The 21576-nt window shown below is 42.5% G+C and overlaps 1 long non-coding RNA gene across 1 annotated transcript; it reads right to left on the bottom strand.

Annotated features, from left to right (window-relative positions):
• Window positions 1-4480: 4480 nt before the first annotated feature.
• LOC147270489 (uncharacterized) lies at window positions 4481-15100 on the bottom strand. The gene is made up of 3 exons (XR_015115691.1): window positions 15014-15100; window positions 4636-4853; window positions 4481-4591 (listed from the first exon to the last, which is right to left on the bottom strand). It is a non-coding gene; the product is annotated as an uncharacterized LOC147270489 (long non-coding RNA).
• Window positions 15101-21576: the final 6476 nt, after the last annotated feature.

Genomic DNA, 21576 nt, shown 5'->3' with positions numbered 1-21576 from the left:
GATTTCCTGCAATGATTTCCTGGTTCTGCTCCATTCAGGTTCAGAGAGCTGAGATTAAAATCTCTCAGGAATAAAAGAGGAGACACCAACAAGTCAGCATGGAAGAGGAACAGCTTTTCAAACTGGTCACCCTGGCTGCTGGTCTGGGCCTCCCTTTGCCTCGGTGCTCCTTGAACCAGTGAAGGTCCTGGTCCAGTCTTCTCCACTGAGTCCTCGTCAACAGGGAGCACCTCCCCACCAGAGAGGTGCAGGGCAAAGGAAAGGAAAACTCCAACCAGAATGAACGCTGCACTAAAAACTGCCCTCCATTTCTTGAGGGGAACGTTGGGTCTTCCTCAGGCAAACGGCAGTCAGCAGTGGCTCAACATCTGAACTGAGCCCAGACCTGGTCAGCTGATCATTCACCAGCTCAGCCCCTCCCACTCATGACGAAGACCTTGAAAACCCCAACATCACCTCCTCCGCCTCAGTCTGGCGTGTGTGGATGGAGGGCTGTGATGTCAGCAGCGATGACATCACTGACACAAACACACTGATCTCTGACTGGTTTGGTCTGAGTGGGATTCAGTGACATCACACGACCTGCACCAGCCATCTTGCTCTTCTGACGCCGACCGGCAGAAGGAACAGAGGAGGTGAGGGGCCTCACGTTGTCATGGCAACATGGAAACATTCCACTCCATCAGTGGTGCCTCCATCAGACGCACTTTGTCTTTGTGAAGATCAAAGTGAAAGGAAATAATAAAATAAAACAATGAAGGCTGCATGAACTGAGTGACACACTTGAGGATGACATCAGCGAAATGTGTGATGTCACACTGCAGAGTCGTGAGGTCACCACCAGAGAACAAATGAGTGATGAGATGCTGATTATTGACTCTCTACTTTAAATGATCTCACTCTCTTCCAGCTTGAAGAAGTTTGAGGATGAATGAAGTCAAGAACTGGAAAAATGGAGAACATTCATGTCATTACATGTTGTTCTCCATTGGGTCACTAGGGGGCAGCACCTACCTGCAACTCCTGGGAGCCCTCAGTCTCACCTCATTTTCAGGCTCCAACTAAAATGAAGCTTCAACTCTTCTGAATCCTCTCCACCTGTCAGATCTGTTTGAAACTTCCAGGTTTGATCAACATCCCAGTCTGAACACATCTACAGGTCAGCAGTGACCACAGCGCCACCTACTGGCAGCAGGAAATGACAGATTTGACACTGAGATGTCCTCATGTAGCCTGTTCATGGTGTCCTGCTCAGATGTGGTCAGACCCACCCTGAGAGTTTGGGGAGAACCCTTGAAGCCTGGGACTTCAGGTCCAACGCTGAGACCACGGCGTGATGGAGAGTTCTGATGATTCATCAGCACAATCAAACTCTGAGAACTCCTCCCTCCCTGGTTGATCTGAGTCAAAGTTCCCATGTCTGATCAACTTCCTGTCCTGATGACATCACTGCTGCAGGTGAACAGTTAGCATTGCTCTGTTTGATGAAGCTGCGTTCAGGGAATGAGGAAGTTTCCCTTTGTGTCACTGCTTCTCTACTAATCTGATCTCTGATCAGTTCACCAAGAAGAGTCTGGGGTCAGGGGCTTGATGAGCAGAGCTGTTTAGTCAGGAGGAGGCTGCTCTGATTGGTTCCTGACACTGAAACAAGACCTTCATATATTTATGATGACATCACCAATAGGAGCCTTCAGTCTGTCAGGGGGTAGAATTCAGTCAGCACCAATGACATCAGAGTCAGAGACAGACATCAAAGTATATTGGAAAATATACTGCAGTATAATAAATATTAGATTTCCATGTATGGGAACCTCACTCTCAAAAGTAAAAAGTATTCTTTGTGCCGGTCCAGGCCAAGATGGTGGTGTATGTGAGCTGAAGGAGGAGGGTGGGTTCTGTTCCTGTGTGTGGAACTCATCAGATCCAGGATCCAGGATCCAGCTGGACTTCAGCTTTCATCAAATATCAGGAGATTTGGACTCATTTAGAAATGTGTGGTGCCACCAGAGAGTCCTGAGTCCTGTGGAAGACGACAAGCTGTTGTTGGTGAACCTGCAGAAGATAAAATGTGTGTGTGTGTGTGTGTGTGTGTGTGTGTGTGTGTGTGTGTGTGTGAGTGAGTGTGTGTGTGTGTGTGTGTGTGTGTGTGAGTGAGTGTGTGTGTGTGTGTGTGTGTGTGTGTGTGTGTGTGTGTGCGTGTGAGTGTGTGTGTGTGTGTGTGTGTGTGCGTGTGAGTGTGTGTGTGTGTGTGTGTGTGTGTCAGCAGCTCCCAGCTCCAGCAGTCAGTTCAGTTTCACTTCAGTGTGACTGAGGGAGGTTTTTGTACGATGGTTTTTCACAGTGTGAACACCCCCTGACTGTTGATGCTGTGAAGACTCTGACAGTGATAAACGGCTGCATCTTCAGCCTGAACTCCACTGATGGTCAGAGTGAAGCCAGAGTTTGATCCACTGCCTGAAAAACGACCTGGAATCCCTGATGCTCTCGAGGTGGCCCAGTAAATGAGAGGTTTAGGAGGTTCTCCTTCTCTCTGCTGGTACCAGGATAAACGGTTCCCACTATAAACATCCTGACTGGTTGAACATGGGAGGGAGACGGAGGCTCCTGGAGCAGATCTCACTGCTGCAGGCTGAGTCACGGTGACCTATGTTGTGCGCTGAAGAGCGAATTGGTCAAAAATAATGATATAATTATCGATTATTAAATAAATTACTAATTAATATTAAATATTAATTATACGGGGCACCACCCTGATGAGTTCAGGGAAACTAAAAAACGACCAAACTTGTAACAGTTACCAGTCTCTAACAGAGTTTATCTACTAACAGTCAATATTCTGTCACATTAACGACCAAGGGACAGCTCTGATGTTGAAGGATGAGATCAAAGCACTGCTATTGCTGAGACACGTGACCACAAGTTGGTACACAAAAGACACTACGACTCCTCTCTTATAATAAAAATATATTTATTAACACAGTGCATCCATCAATCAGCAACACGTTGGTATGACGGTTATCTAACCAAAAGACACAAGTGATAATATGTGTGTGTGTGTGTGTGTAAACATGTGTGTGAGGGAGTAAGGAAGGGGAGGGGGGGAGTCTGGTTGCCTAGCAACCACATTGCGTCGCAGCAAGGCGAACAGCTAGGCTAGTTAGCTGAGGCTAGCTGGCCGCTAGTTAGCACCGTGGAGGTAGAACTTATGGAATGTTAATAACTCAGCGTAGCGCTTAGCAAGAGAGAGAGAGAGAGAGAGAGAGAGAGAGAGGACAAAGGTAAACCCAAAAATGTGTGTGTTAACACACTTGTGCAGTATTAATAACAGGTAACACCTTCTTCAGAGGTCACAGTTATTAATAACTAACGTCAATAAATATCGTATAATGCTATGTAATTTCTGCTAATTACAGGACTTCGTCACATAAACAGAGCATTCACAAACATCATACAACACACTGAGCTATTTCTCTGCCCAGAAAATGCCTCGTTAAGGGAATCCTTACTTGACCCGGTGGAGCGGTAAGGGATTCAGTTTCCATGTTCCGGAGCGCAGTTCAGCTCAACTCGGAGGGCAGCAGAGCGGCGGCGGGGCAGCCTGCAGGGTCTTCTGGAGTTACTGGTGGGAAGGATGAAGAAGCTGGGATGAGCTTTCTTTCACCAGGGACCAGTTCACGTGGATTGCGTGGCTCGACGGTGGCTTCTCTGGACGCTGTGACAGGAGGGAGAGAGTTGTCCTTCTGGAGTCTCTGTCATCACTGCACTGCCCACTTGAGGTCCAAGTGGAGAACCGGAGAGATTGAAGACCACTGGAGAGGTTGAACCTTCTGAAGACGCTGAAAACCACCAAAGAGAAGAAAACCACCGAAGAAAAAGAATCTTTTCCGCACTGAATTTTTTATGTGTGAGACAGATGATGTCACTTCCCGTGGGATGGTACTGGCTCTCAGCCAATAGCATTTTGACAGGCAACTTCCGGTCAGACTGACTCACAGGTTCTTGGAGGGTGGGGGCCGTGGCCAGAATCATCACCCCTTTTTACAACCCTTTGTTCAAGAACATGTGGCCACTTGAATTCAGGCTTTGAAAAGGGGTGTTAGGCCTCATAGGCCGAAAGCCTTTCTTCAGCTGGACTAACTGCCAAATCTCTGAATTAATCTCTTGGTCTGGTTGAGTTGGGAAAAGAGTTGCTACTAATCTCAAAATGATGCTAAAGAAATGCGATGAGAGTTGCTATGAACCTATGAAATGATGCTACAGTGATGTGGTGAGAGTTGATAGTAATTTCAAAATCACGCCAAAGTGATGTAATGAGAGTTGCTACATACCTAAGAAATGATGCTAAAGTGATGTAATGAGAGTTGCTACTTACCTAAGAAATGATGCTACAGTGAAGTGGTGAGAGTTGCTACGAACCTCAAAATGATGCTAACAGTGATGTGGTGAGAGTTTCTACGAATCTAAAAATGATGCTAACAGTGATGTGGTGAGAGTTTCTACGAATCTAAAAATTATGCGAAAGTGTTGTAATGAGAGTTGCTACTAACCTACGAAATGATGCTACAGTGATGTAATGAGAGTTGCTACTAACCTACGAAATGATGCTACAGTGATGTAATGAGAGTTGCTACTAACCTACGAAATGATGCGACAGTAATGTAGTGAGAGTTGCTACTAATCTCAAAATCATGCTAAAGTGATGTCATGAGAGTTGCTTCTAACCAAAGAAATGATGCAACAGTGATGTGGTGAGAGTTGCTACGAACCTCAAACTGATGCTTCCAGTAATGTCGTGAGAGTTGCTACAAACCTCAAAATGATGCTGCAGTGATGTCATGGGAGTTGCTACTAACCTACAAATGGAAAAAAAGATGCGACAGTGATGTAGTGAGAGTTGCTACGATCCTCAAAATGATGCAACAGTGATGTGGTGAGACTTGATAGTAATTTCAAAATCACGCTAAAGTGATGTGGTGAGAGTTGCTACAATCCTCAAAATGATGCTACAGTGATGTAGGGAGAGTTGATACTAACCTAAGAAATTATGCTGACAGTGATGTGGTGAGAGTTGATAGTAATTTCAAAATCATGCTAAAGTGATGTCATGAGAGTTGCTTCTAACCAAACAAATGATGCTACAGTGATGTGGTGAGAGTTGCTACGAACCTCAAAATGATGCTACAGTGATGTAATGAGAGTTACTTCGAATCAGAAAATGTTGCTACAGTGCTGTAATGAGATTTGCTACAAACCTAAGAAATGATGCTACAGTGATGTGGTGACAGTTGATCGTCATTTCAAAATCATGCTACAGTGATGAAATGAGAGTTGCTACAAATGTCAAAATGATGCGACAGTGATGTAGTGAGAGTTGCTACTATCCTCAAAATGAGGTGACAGTGATGTCATGAGAGATGATACAAATCTCAAAATAATGCTGACACTGATGTGGTGAGAGTTGATAGTAATTTCAAAATCACGCTAAAGTGATGTAATTGGAGTTGCTACTTACCTAAGAAGTGATGCTACAGTGATGTGGTGAGAGTTGATACTAAATTCAAAATAATGCTACAGTGATGTAATGAGAGTTGCTACAAACCGCAAAATGATGCTACAGTGATGTAATGAGAGTTGCTATTACCTAAGAAATGATGCTACAGTGATGTGGTGAGAGTTGCTACGAACCTCAAAATGATGCTACAGTGATGTAATGAGAGTTGCTACGAATCTCAAAATGATGCTACAGTGATGTCATGAGAGTTGCTATCTACCTAAGAAATGATGCTACAGTGATGTAATGAGTGTTGCTACGAACCTCAAAATGATGCTACAGTGATGTAATGAGAGTTGATACGAACCTCAAAATGATGCTACAGTGATGTAATGAGCGTTGCTAGGAATCTCAAAATGATGCTCCAGTAATGTTCGTGACAGTTGCGACTATCCTCAAAATGATGCGACAGTGATGTAATGAGAGTTGCTAAAAATGTCCAAATGATGCTACAGTGATTTGGTGAGAGTTCATAGTAATTTCAAAATCATGCTAAAGTGATGTAATGAGAGTTGCTACTTACCTAAGAAATGATGCTACAGTGATGTGGTGAGAGTTGCTACGAACCTCAAAATGATGCTACAGTGATGTAATGAGAGTTGCTACGATGCTCAAATTGATGCTTCCAGTAATGTAGTGAGAGTTGCTACAAACCTCAAAATGATGCTACAGTGATGTAATGAGAGTTGACACGAACCTCAAAATGATGCTACAGTGATGTAATGAGAGTTGCTAGGAATCTCAAAATGATGCTCCAATAATGTTCGTGAGAGTTGCGACTATCCTCAAAATGATGCGACAGTGATGTAATGAGAGTTGCTAAAAATGTCCAAATGATGCTACAGTGATGTGGTGAGAGTTCATAGTAATTTCAAAATCATGCTAAAGTGATGTAATGAGAGTTGCTACTTACCTAAGAAATGATGCTACAGTGATGTTATGAGAGTTGCTACTTACCTAAGAAATGATGCTACAGTGATGTAATGCGAGTTGCTACTAACCTAAGAAATGATGCTACAGTGATGAAATGAGAGTTGCTACTATCCTCAAAATGATGCTACAGTGATGTAATGAGAGTTGCTAAAAATGTCCAAATGATGCGACAGTGATGTGGTGAGAGTTGCTACTTACCTAATAAATGATGCTACAGTGACGTGTTGAGAGTTGCTACGAACCTCAAAATGATGCTAAAGTGATGTAATGAGAGTTGCGACAAACCTAAGAAGTGATGCTACAGTGATGTGGTGAGAGTTGATACTAATTTCAAAATAATGCTAAAGTGGTGTCGTGAGAGTTGCTACGAACCGCAAAATGATGCTACAGTGATGTAATGAGAGTTGCTACGATCCTCAAAATTATGCTACAGTGATGTGGTGAGAGTTGCTACTATCCTCAAAATGAGGTGACAGTGATGTCGTGAGAGTTGATACGAATCTAAAAATGATGCTGACAGTGATGTGGTGAGAGTTGATAGTAATTTCAAAATCACGCTAAAGTGATGTAATGAGAGTTGCTACATACCTAAGAAATGATGCAACAGTGATGTGGTGAGAGTTGCTACATGCCTAATAAATGATGCGACAGTAATGTCGTGAGAGTTGCGACTATCCTCAATATGATGCGACAATGATGTATTGAGAGTTGCTACGAACCTCAAAATGATGCTACAGTGATGTTATGACAGTTGCTACTAACCTAAGAAATTATGCTGACAGTGTTGTCGGGAGAGTTGATAGTAATTTCAAAATCATGCTAAAGTGATGTCATGGGAGTTGCTACTAACCTAAGAAATGATGCTACAGTGATGAAATGAGAGTTGCTACAAATGTCAAAATGATGCGTCAGTGATGTAGTGAGAGTTGCTACGAATCTCAAAATGATGCTACAGGAATGTCGTGAGAATTGCGACTATCCTCAATATGATGCGACAATGATGTATGGAGAGTTGCTACGAACCTCAAAATGATGCTACAGTGATGTAGGGAGAGTTGATACTAATCTCAAAATGATGCTGACAGTGATGTGGTGAGAGTTGCTATAATCCTAAAAATGATGCTACAGTGATGTTATGACAGTTGCTACTAACCTAAGAAATTATGCTGACAGTGTTGTCGGGAGAGTTGATAGTAATTTCAAAATCATGCTAAAGTGATGTCATGAGAGTTGCTACAAACCTCAAAATAATGCGACAGTGATGTAGTGAGAGTTGCTACGAATCTCAAAATGATGCTACAGGAATGTCGTGAGAGTTGCGACTATCCTCAATATGATGTGACAATGATGTATGGAGAGTTGCTACGAACCTCAAAATGATGCTACAGTGATGTAGGGAGAGTTGATACTAATCTCAAAATGATGCTACAGTGATGTAGGGAGAGTTGATACTAAACTCAAAATGATGCGACAGTGATGTAATGAGAGTTGCTAAAAATGTCCAAATGATGCTACAGTGATGTGGTGAGAGTTCATAGTAATTTCAAAATCATGCTAAAGTGATGTAATGAGAGTTGCTACTTACCTAAGATATGATGCTACAGTGATGTAGTGAGAGTTGCTACAAACCGCAAAATGATGCTACAGTGATGTAATGAGGGTTGCTATTTACCTAAGAAATGATGCTACAGTGATGTGGTGAGAGTTGCTACTATCCTCAAAATGAGGTGACAGTGATGTCGTGAGAGTGTATACGATTCTCAAAATGATGCTGACAGTGATGTGGTGAGAGTTGATAGTAATTTCAAAATCACGCTAAAGTGATGTAATGAGAGTTGCTACATACCTAAGAAATGATGCTACAGTGATGTGGTGAGAGTTGCTACATACCTAATAAATGATGCTACAGTGACGTGGTGAGAGTTGCTACGAACCTCAAAATGATGCTACAGTAATGTCGTGACAGTTGCTACGATCCTCAAAATGATGCTAAAGTGATGGAATGAGAGTTGCGACAAACCTAAGAAGTGATGCTACAGTGATGTGGTGAGAGTTGATACTAATTTCAAAATAATGCTAAAGTGGTGAAGTGAGCGTTGCTACGAACCGCAAAATGATGCTCCAGTGATGTAATGAGAGTTGCTACTTACCTAAGAAATGATGCTACAGTGATGTGGTGAGAGTTGCTACGAACCTCAAAATGATGCTACAGTGATGTAATGAGAGTTGCTAGGAATCTCAAAATGATGCTCCAGTAATGTCGTGAGAGTTGCGACTATCCTAAAAATGATGCTACAGTGATGTAAGGAGAGTTGCTACAAATGTACAAATGATGCTAGAGTGATGTAATGAGAGTTGCTACAAACCTAAGAAATGATGCTACAGTGATGTAATGAGAGTTGCTACAAACCTAAGAAATGATGCTACAGTGATGTGGTGAGAGTTGATAGTAATTTCAAAATCACGCTAAAGTGATGTAATGAGAGTTGCTACTTACCGAAGAAATGATGCTACAGTGATGTGGTGAGAGTTGCGACGAACCTCAAAATGATGCTAAAGTGATGTAATGAGAGTTGCTACGAATCTCAAAATGATGCGACAGTGATGTCGCGAGATTTGCGACTATCCTCAAAATGATGCGACAATGATGTAGTGAGAGTTGCTACGATCCTCAAAATGATGCATCAGTGATGTGGTGACAGCTGCTACGTTCCTCAAAATGAGGTGGCAATAATGTAGTGAGAGTTGATACTAATCTCAAAATGATGCTGACAGTGATGTGGTGAGAGTTGATACTAATTTCAAAATAATGCTAAAGCGGTGTAATGAGAGTTGCTACTTCCCTAAGATATGATGCTACAGTGATGTAGTGAGAGTTGCTCCAAACCGCAAAATGATGCTACAGTGATGTAATGAGGGTTGCTATTTACCTAAGAAATGATGCTACAGTGATGTAATGAGAGTTGCTACGAATCGGAACATGATGCTAGAGTGATGTAATGAGATTTGCTACAAACCTAAGAAATGATGCTACAGTGATGTGGTGACAGTTGATCGTAATTTCAAAATCATGCTAAAGTGATGTAATGAGAGTTGCTACTTACCTAAGAAATGATGCTACAGTGATGTAGGGAGAGTTGATACTAATCTCAAAATGATGCTGACAGTGATGTGGTGAGAGTTGCTACAATCCTCAAAATGATGCGACAGTGATGTTATGACAGTTGCTACTAACCTAAGAAATTATGCTGACAGTGTTGTCGTGAGAGTTGATAGTAATTTCAAAATCATGCTAAAGTGATGTCATGAGAGTTGCTAAAAACCTATAAATGATGCTACAGTGATGTCATGGGAGTTGCTACTAACCTAAGAAATGATGCTACAGTGATGAAATGAGAGTTGCTACATACCTAAGAAATGATGCTACAGTGATGTGGTGAGAGTTGCGACTATCCTCAAAATGATGCGACAGTGATGTAGTGAGAGTTGCTACGATCCTCAAAATGATGCTGACAGTGATGTGGTGAGAGTTGAAAGTAATTTCAAAATAATGCTAAAGCGGTGTAATGAGAGTTGCTACTTCCCTCAGAATTGATGCTACAGTGATGTAATGAGGGTTGCTATTTACCTAAGAAATGATGCTACAGTGATGTGGTGAGAGTTGATACGAACCTCAAAATGATGCTACAGTGATGTAATGAGAGTTGCTACGAATCGGAAAATGATGCTAGAGTGATGTAATGAGATTTGCTACAAACCTAAGAAATGATGCTACAGTGATGTGGTGACAGTTGATCGTCATTTCAAAATCATGCTTAAGTTATAAAATGAGAGTTGCTACTTACCTAAGAAATGATGCTACAGTGATGTAGTGCGAGTTCCTACGAATCTAAAAATGATGCTACAGTAATGTCGTGAGAGTTGCGACTATCCTCAATATGATGCGACAATGATGTATTGAGAGTTGCTACGAACCTCAAAATGATGCTACAGTGATGTAGGGAGAGTTGATACTAATCTCAAAATGATGCTGACAGTGATGTAAGGAGAGTTGCTATAAATGTCCAAATGATGCTAGAGTGATGTAATGATAGTTGCTACAAACCTAAGAAATGATGCTACAGTGATGTAATGAGAGTTGCTACAAACCTAAGAAATGACGCTACAGTGATGTGGTGAGAGTTGATAGTAATTTCAAAATCACGCTAAAGTGATGTAATGAGAGTTGCTACTTACCGAAGAAATGATGCCACAGTGATGTAATGAGAGTTGCTACGATCCTCAAAACGATGCTGACAGTGATGTGGTGAGAGTTCATAGTAATTTCAAAATCACGCTAAAGTGATGTAATAAGAGTTGCTACTTACCTAAGAAATGATGCTGCAGTGATGTGGTGAGAGTTGCGACTATCCTCAAAATGATGCGACAGTGATGTAGTGAGAGTTGCTACGATCCTCAAAATGATGCTACAGTGATGTAGTGAGAGTTGCTACAAACGGCAAAATGGTGCTACAGTGATGTAATGAGGGTTGCTATTTACCTAAGAAATGATGCTACAGTGATGTAATGAGAGTTGCTACGAATCGGAACATGATGCTAGAGTGATGTAATGATAGTTGCTACAAACCTAAGAAATGATGCTACAGTGATGTAATGAGAGTTGCTACAAACCTAAGAAATGATGCTACAGTGATGTGGTGAGAGTTCATAGTAATTTCAAAATCATGCTAAAGTGATGTAATGAGAGTTGCTACTTACCGAAGAAATGATGCTACAGTGATGTGGGTAGAGTTGCGACGAACCTCAAAATGATGCTACAGTGATGTAATGAGAGTTGCTACGATTCTCAAAATGATGCTACAGTGATGTAATGAGAGTTGCTATCTACCTGAGAAATGATGCTACAGTGATGTGGTGAGAGTTGCTACGAACCTCAAAATGATGCCACAGTGATGTAATGAGAGTTGCTAGGAATCTCAAAATGATGCTCCAGTAATGTCGTGACAGTTGCGACTATCCTCAAAATGATGCGACAGTGATGTAATGAGAGTTGCTATGAATGTAAAAATGATGCGACAGTGATGTCGCGAGATTTGCGACTATCCTCAAAATGATGCGACAGTGATGTAGTGAGAGTTGCTACGATCCTCAAAATGATGCGACAGTGATGTGGTGAGGGCTGCTACGATCCTCAAAATGAGGTGGCAATAATGTCGTGAGAGTTGAAACTAATCTCAAAACGATGCTGACAGTGATGTGGTGAGAGTTGATCGTAATTTCAAAATCACGCTAAAGTGATGTAATGAGAGTTGCTACATACCTAAGAAATGATGCTACAGTGATGTGGTGAGAGTTGCGACTATCCTCAAATGATGCGACAGTGATGTAGTGAGAGTTGCTACTATCCTCAAAATGATGCTGACAGTGATGTGGTGAGAGTTGAAAGTAATTTCAAAATAATGCTAAAGCGGTGTAATGAGAGTTGCTACTTCCCTCAGAAATGATGCTACAGTGATGTAGTGAGAGTTGCTACAAACGGCAAAATGATGCTACAGTGATGTAATGAGGGTTGCTATTTACCTAAGAAATGATGCTACAGTGATGTGGTGAGAGTTGATACGAACCTCAAAATGATGCTACCGTGATGTAATGAGAGTTGCTACGAATCGGAAAATGATGCTAGAGTGATGTAATGAGATTTGCTACAAACCTCAGAAATGATGCTACAGTGATGTGGTGACAGTTGATCGTCATTTCAAAATCATGCTAAAGTGATAAAATGAGAGTTGCTACTTACCGAAGAAATGATGCTACAGTGATGTGGTGAGAGTTGCGACGAACCTCAAAATGATGCTACAGTGATGTAATGAGAGTTGCTACGAATCTCAAAATGATGCTAGACTGATGTAATGAGATTTGCTACAAACCTAAGAAATGATGCTACAGTGATGTCATGAGGGTTGCTATTTACCTAAGAAATGATGCTACAGTGATGTAATGAGAGTTGCTACGAATCGGAACATGATGCTAGAGTGATGTAATGATAGTTGCTACAAACCTAAGAAATGATGCTACAGTGATGTAATGACAGTTGCTAAAAACCTAAGAAATGATGCTACAGTGATGTGGTGAGAGTTGATAGTAATTTCAAAATCACGCTAAAGTGATGTAATGAGAGTTGCTACTTACCGAAGAAATGATGCTACAGTGATGTGGGTAGAGTTGCGACGAACCTCAAAATGATGCTACAGTGATGTAATGAGAGTTGCTACGATTCTCAAAATGATGCTACAGTGATGTAATGAGAGTTGCTATCTACCTGAGAAATGATGCTACAGTGATGTGGTGAGAGTTGCTACGAACCTCAAAATGATGCCACAGTGATGTAATGAGAGTTGCTAGGAATCTCAAAATGATGCTCCAGTAATGTCGTGACAGTTGCGACTATCCTCAAAATGATGCGACAGTGATGTAATGAGAGTTGCTACGAATGTCAAAATGATGCGACAGTGATGTGGTGAGAGCTGCTACGATCCTCAAAATGAGGTGGCAATAATGTCGTGAGAGTTGAAACTAATCTCAAAACGATGCTGACAGTGATGTGGTGAGAGTTGATAGTAATTTCAAAATCACGCTAAAGTGATGTAACGAGAGTTGCTACATACCTAAGAAATGATGCTACAGTGATGTGGTGAGAGTTGCGACTATCCTCAAAATGATGCGACAGTGATGTAGTGAGAGTTGCTACGATCCTCAAAATGATGCTGACAGTGATGTGGTGAGAGTTGAAAGTAATTTCAAAATAATGCTAAAGCGGTGTAATGAGAGTTGCTACTTCCCTCAGAAATGATGCTACAGTGATGTAGTGAGAGTTGCTACAAACGGCAAAATGATGCTACAGTGATGTAATGAGGGTTGCTATTTACCTAAGAAATGATGCTACAGTGATGTGGTGAGAGTTGATACGAACCTCAAAATGATGCTACAGTGATGTAATGAGAGTTGCTACGAATCGGAAAATGATGCTAGAGTGATGTAATGAGATTTGCTACAAACCTCAGAAATGATGCTACAGTGATGTGGTGACAGTTGATCGTCATTTCAAAATCATGCTAAAGTGATAAAATGAGAGTTGCTACTTCCCGAAGAAATGATGCTACAGTGATGTGGTGAGAGTTGCGACGAACCTCAAAATGATGCTACAGTGATGTAATGAGAGTTGCTACGAATCTCAAAATGATGCTAGACTGATGTAATGAGATTTGCTACAAACCTAAGAAATGATGCTACAGTGATGTCATGAGGGTTGCTATTTACCTAAGAAATGATGCTACAGTGATGTAATGAGAGTTGCTACGAATCGGAACATGATGCTAGAGTGATGTAATGATAGTTGCTACAAACCTAAGAAATGATGCTACAGTGATGTAATGACAGTTGCTAAAAACCTAAGAAATGATGCTACAGTGATGTGGTGAGAGTTGATAGTAATTTCAAAATCACGCTAAAGTGATGTAATGAGAGTTGCTACTTACCGAAGAAATGATGCTACAGTGATGTGGGTAGAGTTGCGACGAACCTCAAAATGATGCTACAGTGATGTAATGAGAGTTGCTACGATTCTCAAAATGATGCTACAGTGATGTAATGAGAGTTGCTATCTACCTGAGAAATGATGCTACAGTGATGTGGTGAGAGTTGCTACGAACCTCAAAATAATGCCACAGAGATGTAATGAGATTTGCTAGGAATCTCAAAATGATGCTCCAGTAATGTCGTGACAGTTGCGACTATCCTCAAAATGATGCGACAGTGATGTAGTGAGAGTTGCTACGATCCTCAAAATGAGGTGGCAATAATGTCGTGAGAGTTGAAACTAATCTCAAAACGATGCTGACAGTGATCTGGTGAGAGTTGATAGTAATTTCAAAATCACGCTAAAGTGATGTAATGAGAGTTGCTAAATACTTAAGAAATGATGCTACAGTGATCTGGTGAGAGTTGCTACTTACCTATGAAATGATGCTACAGTGATGTGGTGAGAGTTGCTACTATCCTCAAAATGAGGTGGCAGTGATGTAGTGAGAGTTGATAGTAATTTCAAAATCACGCTAAAGTGATTTAATGAGAGTTGCTACATACCTAAGAAATGATGCTACAGTGATGTGGTGAGAGTTGCTAGAAACCTCAAAATGATGCTACAGTGATGTAATGAGAGTTGCTACGAATCTCAAAATGATGCGACAGTAATGTCGTGAGAGTTGCTACTGTCCTCAAAATGATGCTAAAGTAATGTAATGAGAGTTGCGACAAACCTAAGAAATGATGCTACAGTGATGTGGTGAGAGTTGCTACTATCCTAAAAATGATGCGACAGTGATGCGACAATTGCGATGAAGCTCATAATGAAATTACAGTGATGTATTGAGAGTTGCTTAAAACCTCAAAACGATGCTACAGTGATCTCATAAGAACTGCTTCTAACCAAAGAAATGATGCTCAAGTGATGTGGTGAGAGTTGCTACTAACCTCAAAATGATGCAGGGTGACTTTGTGGAAAGTCTTGCACTCCCAACACATTCATTCTCACGAATGCAGTGACAGGTCAGAGCCAAGGGAGCCTCCATGTCCATATTTCCACATGGCAGCTGGACTTCCTTTTTCACTCCTTCCCGTTCCTCCTGGTACTTTTTGGCCACCGTTTGTTTGATGGTCTGAAAATGACACCCAGAGTAAATCAATACATTGAAATTAGAGATGAAATAAACTGGAGATATCAACGACTGCTTTAGATCATTTCCACACAAACCTTCCTGGTTGGCAAACATATGAGGCTCAAGGACCTGAACCAGTTCCCTGAACCCTTCCCTCTCAACAGTGCTGAGGGGCTGGCAGTCCTTCAGGATCAAATTCAGCAGAGCCTCATCCAGCATCTGCTTCCTGGAAGCTGGATGGTTCAAGATGAAGGAGAGAAGAAATGAATAGGAATTAATGATCAATGAAGCAACTGTGAGTCAGTTGGAGAGTGGCTGTATACCTGAGTTCATCCTGGTGGATCTGGGACTTCATTCTCATGCCTGGCCCCATCATGCCTCAGCACTGAAGAGGTGCTTTTGTTGAGATGAGACGCTTCTGTCCAACAAATGCCACATTCAACCTGCAGAAAAGAACATGAGTACTCAGCTAAAAGTTCCTTTCTTCATGGTGACTGGTGTTTCTTAGTCTTAGACCACCAGGTTTCCAATGAGGTGTATCGGATACGTTGTTGTGTGCCGCTGAAATCCGTCCAATTCCGGCGTTGTTTCCTCATGAAATATGTTTGCCTTAAAGCTCATTAAAGTGTTGAACCACAATATCGTTCACCATAACTGAGTCAACTTCAAGACAACCTACTTCTACATTCCAGTCCCGGCTGCTCCTGTTCTGCTGCAGTCCAGAAAACAACAACCCGATACAATTGGCGCTCCTTCCCACAGCTCCGGCCCGGATCCGCATGGTTCCGCTGACTGACTGTGAGACCGCTCCCTCCAGAGTGGCACAGCCCGATGGGGGTCCTTATCTGGCACGGGGGCGTAAAACAGGTGCGACTGGAAAGCCTGGTTTATTCTGCGTCGAGGGAACGCGTTGCTCTGCAATTCACCGCCAAGCCGCTAGGGGGTGTGGCTTTGTCTTTGTATTGTTTACGGGGCTCTTGTCGGATTCCTTGGTTTTCTTCCGGTCACAGACAACAATTGTTGGCCATTTGTCAGTCTTTGTAGTGCCGCTAAGAGGCGTTGTAGAGGTGGTCGTACTTGAGCACCTCCTCGATAATCCTTTCTTCAGCTTGGTCCATTTTTTCTTGGAGCCTTCACCACAGAAACTTTGAAAATGGCGGTGTTATGCTGCGAATGAACCGGAAATGACGTTTTGGGCGGACCAATCACAGTCCTCGACGTTGACGTCACCACGCGTCGACGCGATGCGTAAACAGGATTTTTTGGAGGCGCGTGTCAGGCTACAGCGTCTTCAGGGGTCTGCGTCGACGGCGGAGGTACGAATACTACTCGACACAGAAGCATAAATCAGGCTTTAATCAGGCTTTATAGTCCAACAGGAAGTTAGCATGTCAGGGATGAGACACCCTGATAGTCCAACAGGAAGTTAGCATGTCAGGGATGAGACACGCTTATCGTCCAACAGGAAGTTAGCATGTCAGGGATGAGACACGCTTATCGTCCAACAGGAAGTTAGCATGTCAGGGATGAGACACCCTGATCGTCCAACAGGAAGTTAGCATGTCAGGGATGAGACACCCTGATAGTCCAACAGGAAGTTAGCATGTCAGGGATGAGACACCCTGATAGTCCAACAGGAAGTTAGCATCTCCATGGTTCCCTTGACCAGAAGCCAGTGGGATCGTTCCATTCTGACATCTTGATTGACATTTGTCCTTCTCTTAGCTAAATAGCTGGCAATCATTTGAAAAAAACCTTGATTTACTTTTTGTATTTTGATCTTCAGCTCATTTGCATACTTTTGTTAAAATTCTCCCCTTTTTGTCTTTTTTTTCTGCTGTTTTTAGCACAAAGTCCACCTGGTGCCTAAAGACCAGTTCAGCATGGACTACGTTGAACCTTCAGTCCGCTGCATCAGCACCCATGGACGGTTCCCCCCTGACAGGTGGATTCTGGTGAGGAACATTAGTGGGACAGCGCTCTTGTTAGAACGGTTCTGATCCACCTTCCCTCCCCCTGTAGCTCCTCCTGTGTCCCCTCAGCGCTCTTGTTAGAACGGTTCTGATCCACCTTCCCTCCCCCTGCAGCTCCTCCTGTGTCCCCTCAGCGCTCTTGTTAGAAGGGTTCTGATCCATCTTCCCTCCCCCTGTAGCTCCTCCTGTGTCCCCTCAGCGCTCTTGTTAGAAGGGTTCTGATCCACCCTCCCTCCCCCTGTAGCTCCTCCACTGCCCTCCCACCAGAGAGATGAGCCCCCTGGTTCAGAGGTGACAGACCACCTCTGGGAGCAGACAACAGAGACCACATCAGGCTGGACTCCGTGCAGGTACGGAGGCTGACAGCTGCTGAGTGAGGGAGTTTACGACGCTCCCACCACTGCTGCTGGATTGATTTAACACATCTGGAATATTTAGATTTATTCTGGGTCAACATCTGCATCTGTTGAAGTCCTCAGTCTCCATGCAGGTGGTGTTGTTCCAGATAAAAGGTCTCAATAACAGCATCACTCCAGGTGAAACCATTCCAAAGAAGGCTAAGTGGAGCTGGCATATCAGCCCCCAATGGAAGCCTGCTGCTGCTGCCAAGCTCTCCATGTCATCATGGAAAAGTTGATTGTTCAACTCAATGTTTTTCCCATTGGGAGGAGATTTGTTGTTCCACCATGAAGTCTTTTCTGGTGATGAGTTTGTGTGTTGTAGTAGCATGAAGATATCTTGTTATCATGATCAACTCATCTGGCCTGGTGGAAGAACGCTGCTGTGTTTGGATTCAGACGAGTCAAATCTGAACCAGGGACTTGTAGTTTTATCCTCTGTCTCTGGACTCATAAAATGGAGACCGGCCCAGTTTGACACTTTTGAACTCCTCCATGATGTTCAAATCTCATGACTGAGATTCGTGATTGGAAACATCGGCGGTTCAGGAAAGAAAACATGTACCATTGAACATCGCTCTCATCCTTCTACTCAGAACGCTGCGGTGGACTCCACCGTGTCCAGGCTTTGGGCAGATACGTCTTCATCCTCCACCACCACCAGCCGCTCCACCCCACCCACCCTGTGCAGGTCTACATTACCAGGGTCGGATCTGGCAGGGTGGAGGATCTTTGATTCATCTTAGCTTTCCTGATCCGGCTGTTTGAGAAACATTCAAATGGAGATGGTTGTTTGTGTCTTTCAGGCCACGCCAACGCCTCCTTCTGTCCCCACGCTTACGGCTGCCGAAACGTGCCGGTGTCTGAAAACCAGATCATTCTGGATGTGCCGGACCACCAGGTCCTCCTCACCTGCAGGTTCCTGCAGGCAGAGCCCTGTGGTGGTAGGTTTCCTGCTCCTCTGCTGGACTGATACCCTCTCCCTTTCCCCACACGTATCTGCTGTTTCTACTCTGTGCCTCCTTCTCCTCTGTCAGGCCTGGACTTCTTCCTTCTGTCTCTCCAGGATTACGTCCTGGTGGTGCCTGAGAGCAGCTCCAGCTCCAGCTCCCTGAACCAAGAACCACTGGAGAAATCTGACCACTTCATCAGCAGCTGTGGCCTCAACAGCTTTCATGTCAAGTCGGTGTCTCTCAGCCTGAGTTGGTCCATGTTCTGTATCCCTGAATGTTCTAAAGGAACTAAACTGGGCCTGACTGGGACGCTTCTGTCTGCTCAGATTTGGGTTGTGAATGCATTCAGATGTCATTTACAAGCATTGGAACTAAAGACCTGAGCCTCAAGAATATTTAGTTCTTGATTTACTTTCTCTTGCAGGGTTTCACTTTGTGCTAATTTTCTTTTGAAGATCTTTGTTTTTTGTTGTCCTTCCATTTAGCAAGTTTGGCTAAGAACCTTTTCCCCACTAAACTAATTTTCCTAAAATGTCTCGCTAACGTTTCCTTTTTCTCTGTCGTCCCTCCTGTCCTTGGTCTCCATTCTGTCTCAGCTCAGCTGTGTCTCTTGGGCTCTCTTCATCAACGGCGCCCTGCCTTGTGCCTGCCATGAGGTTGGAGCTGAGAGTGACACCTGCGAGTCATTTGGTGGTCGGTGCCGCTGCAGGCCCCACGTGATTGGCCGAGACTGCTCCATGTGGGCCGCGGGTTGCTGGGGATTCCCCACTGCAGACGTGAGTGTCAGATTGGATGAATGATGAGTAATAAGGGCTTTTAATGATGAGTGAGAGGACGGACCAAACCAACCTGTCCAACCATCAGAGGACAGTTTGTTGTTCTAGTTTCAACTCTTACTCCATTACTGTAAGCATCATTTTGAGTTCATTAGCAATTCTTCCGACATCACTGTTATCATCATTTTGAGTTTATTAGCAATTCTTACTACATTACTGTCAGCATCATTTTGAGGTTATTAGCAGCTCTTACTAGATTACTGTTAGCATCATCTTGAGTTCATTAGCAATTCTTCCGACATCACTGTCGCAATATTTTGAGGTTCGTAGCAACTTTTACTACATTACTGTCGCATTATTTTGAAGTTCGTAGCAACACTTAGTACAAGACTGTCAGCATCATTTTGAGATTATTAACAATTCTTACGACATCACTGTCAGCATCATTTTTGAAATCATTAACAATTCTTCCTACATCACTGTCGCATTGTTTTGAGGTTCGTAGCAACTCTTACTACATGACTGTCAGCATCACTTTGAGGTTGTTCGAAACACTTACTACATTACTGTAAGCATCACTGAGTTGATTAGCAACTATCACTACATTACTGTTAGCATCATTTTGAGTTCATTTCCAATTCTTCCGACATCACTGTCACATTATTTTGAGGTTCGTAGCAACTCTTACTACTTGACTGTCAGCATCACTTTGAGGTTATTCGAAACTCTTACTACATTACTGAAAGCATCACTGAGTTTCTTAGCAACTATCACTACATTACTGTTAGCATCATCTTGAGTTCATTGGCAATTCTTCCGACATTACTGTCGCATTATTTTGAGGTCCGTAGCAACACTTAGTACAAGACTGTCAGCATCACTTTGAGGTTATTCGAAACCTTCACTCCATTACTGTTAGCATCATTTTGAGTTCATGAGCAATTCTTACTAAATCACTGTCGCATCATTTTGAGGTGAGTTTCAACTCTTCCTACATTACTGTCAGCATCATTTTGAGATTATTAACAATTCTTACGACATCACTGTCAGCATCATTTTTGAAATCATTAACAATTCTTCCTACATCACTGTCGCATTGTTTTGAGGTTATTAGAAACTCTTACTACATGACTGTCAGCATCACTTTGAGGTTGTTCGAAACACTTACAACATTACTGTAAGCATCACTGAGTTGATTAGCAATTATCACTACATTACTGTTAGCATCATTTTGAGTTCATTTCCAATTCTTCCGACATCACTGTCACATTATTTTGAGGTTCGTAGCAACTCTTACTACTTGACTGTCAGCATCACTTTGAGGTTGTTCGAAACTCTTTCTACATTACTGTAAGCATCACTGAGTTTCTTAGCAACTATCACTACATTACTGTTAGCATCATCTTGAGTTCATTGGCAATTCTTCCGACATCACTGTCGCAATATTTTGAGGTTCGTAACAACTTTTACTACATTACTGTCGCATTATTTTGAGGTCCGTAGCAACTCTAAGTACATGACTGTCAGCATCACTTTGAGGTTATTCGAAACACTTACTACATTACTGTTGCATTATTTTGAGGTTCGTAGCAACTCTTACTACATTATTGTTGCATTATTTTAATGTTCGTAGCAACTCTTACTACATTACTGTCAGCATCACTTTGAGTTTATTAGCAACTATCACTACATTACTGTTAGCATCATTTTGAGTTCATGAGCAATTCTCACGACATCACTGTAGCATTGAATTGAGTTCATTAGCAACTCTTACTAAATGACTGTCAGCATCACTTTGAGGGTGTTCAAAACTCTTTCTACATGACTGTCAGCATCACTCTGAGGTTGTTCGAAACACTTACTACATTGCTGTAAGCATCACTGACTTGATTAGCAACTACCACTACATTACTGTTAGCATCATCTTGAGTTCATGAGCAATTCTTCCGACATCATTGTCCCATCAGTTTGAGATCATTACCAATTCTTCTGACATCACTGTCGCATTATTTTGAGGTTCAAAGCAACTCTTACTACATTACTGTCAGCATCACTTTGAGTTTTTTAGCAACTATCACTACATTACTGTTAGCATCATTTTGAGTTTATGAGCAATTCTCACGACATCACTGTAGCATTGAATTGAGTTCATTCGCAACTCTTACTTTATGACTGTCAGCATCACTTTGAGGGTGTTCAAAACTCTTTCTACATTACTGTTAGCATCATCTTGAGTTCATTAGCAATTCTTCCGACATCACTGCCGCAATATTTTGAG

The sequence above is a fragment of the Aulostomus chinensis genome, chromosome 1, assembly GCF_037954235.1.
Source record: "Aulostomus chinensis isolate RoL2024-O1b breed Wild chromosome 1, RoL_Achi_v1.0, whole genome shotgun sequence".
In the NCBI taxonomy this organism is placed as follows: domain Eukaryota; kingdom Metazoa; phylum Chordata; class Actinopteri; order Syngnathiformes; family Aulostomidae; genus Aulostomus; species Aulostomus chinensis.
The sequence above is the reverse complement of the archived record's forward strand: the minus strand, read 5'-3'. Positions and strand labels throughout refer to the sequence as shown.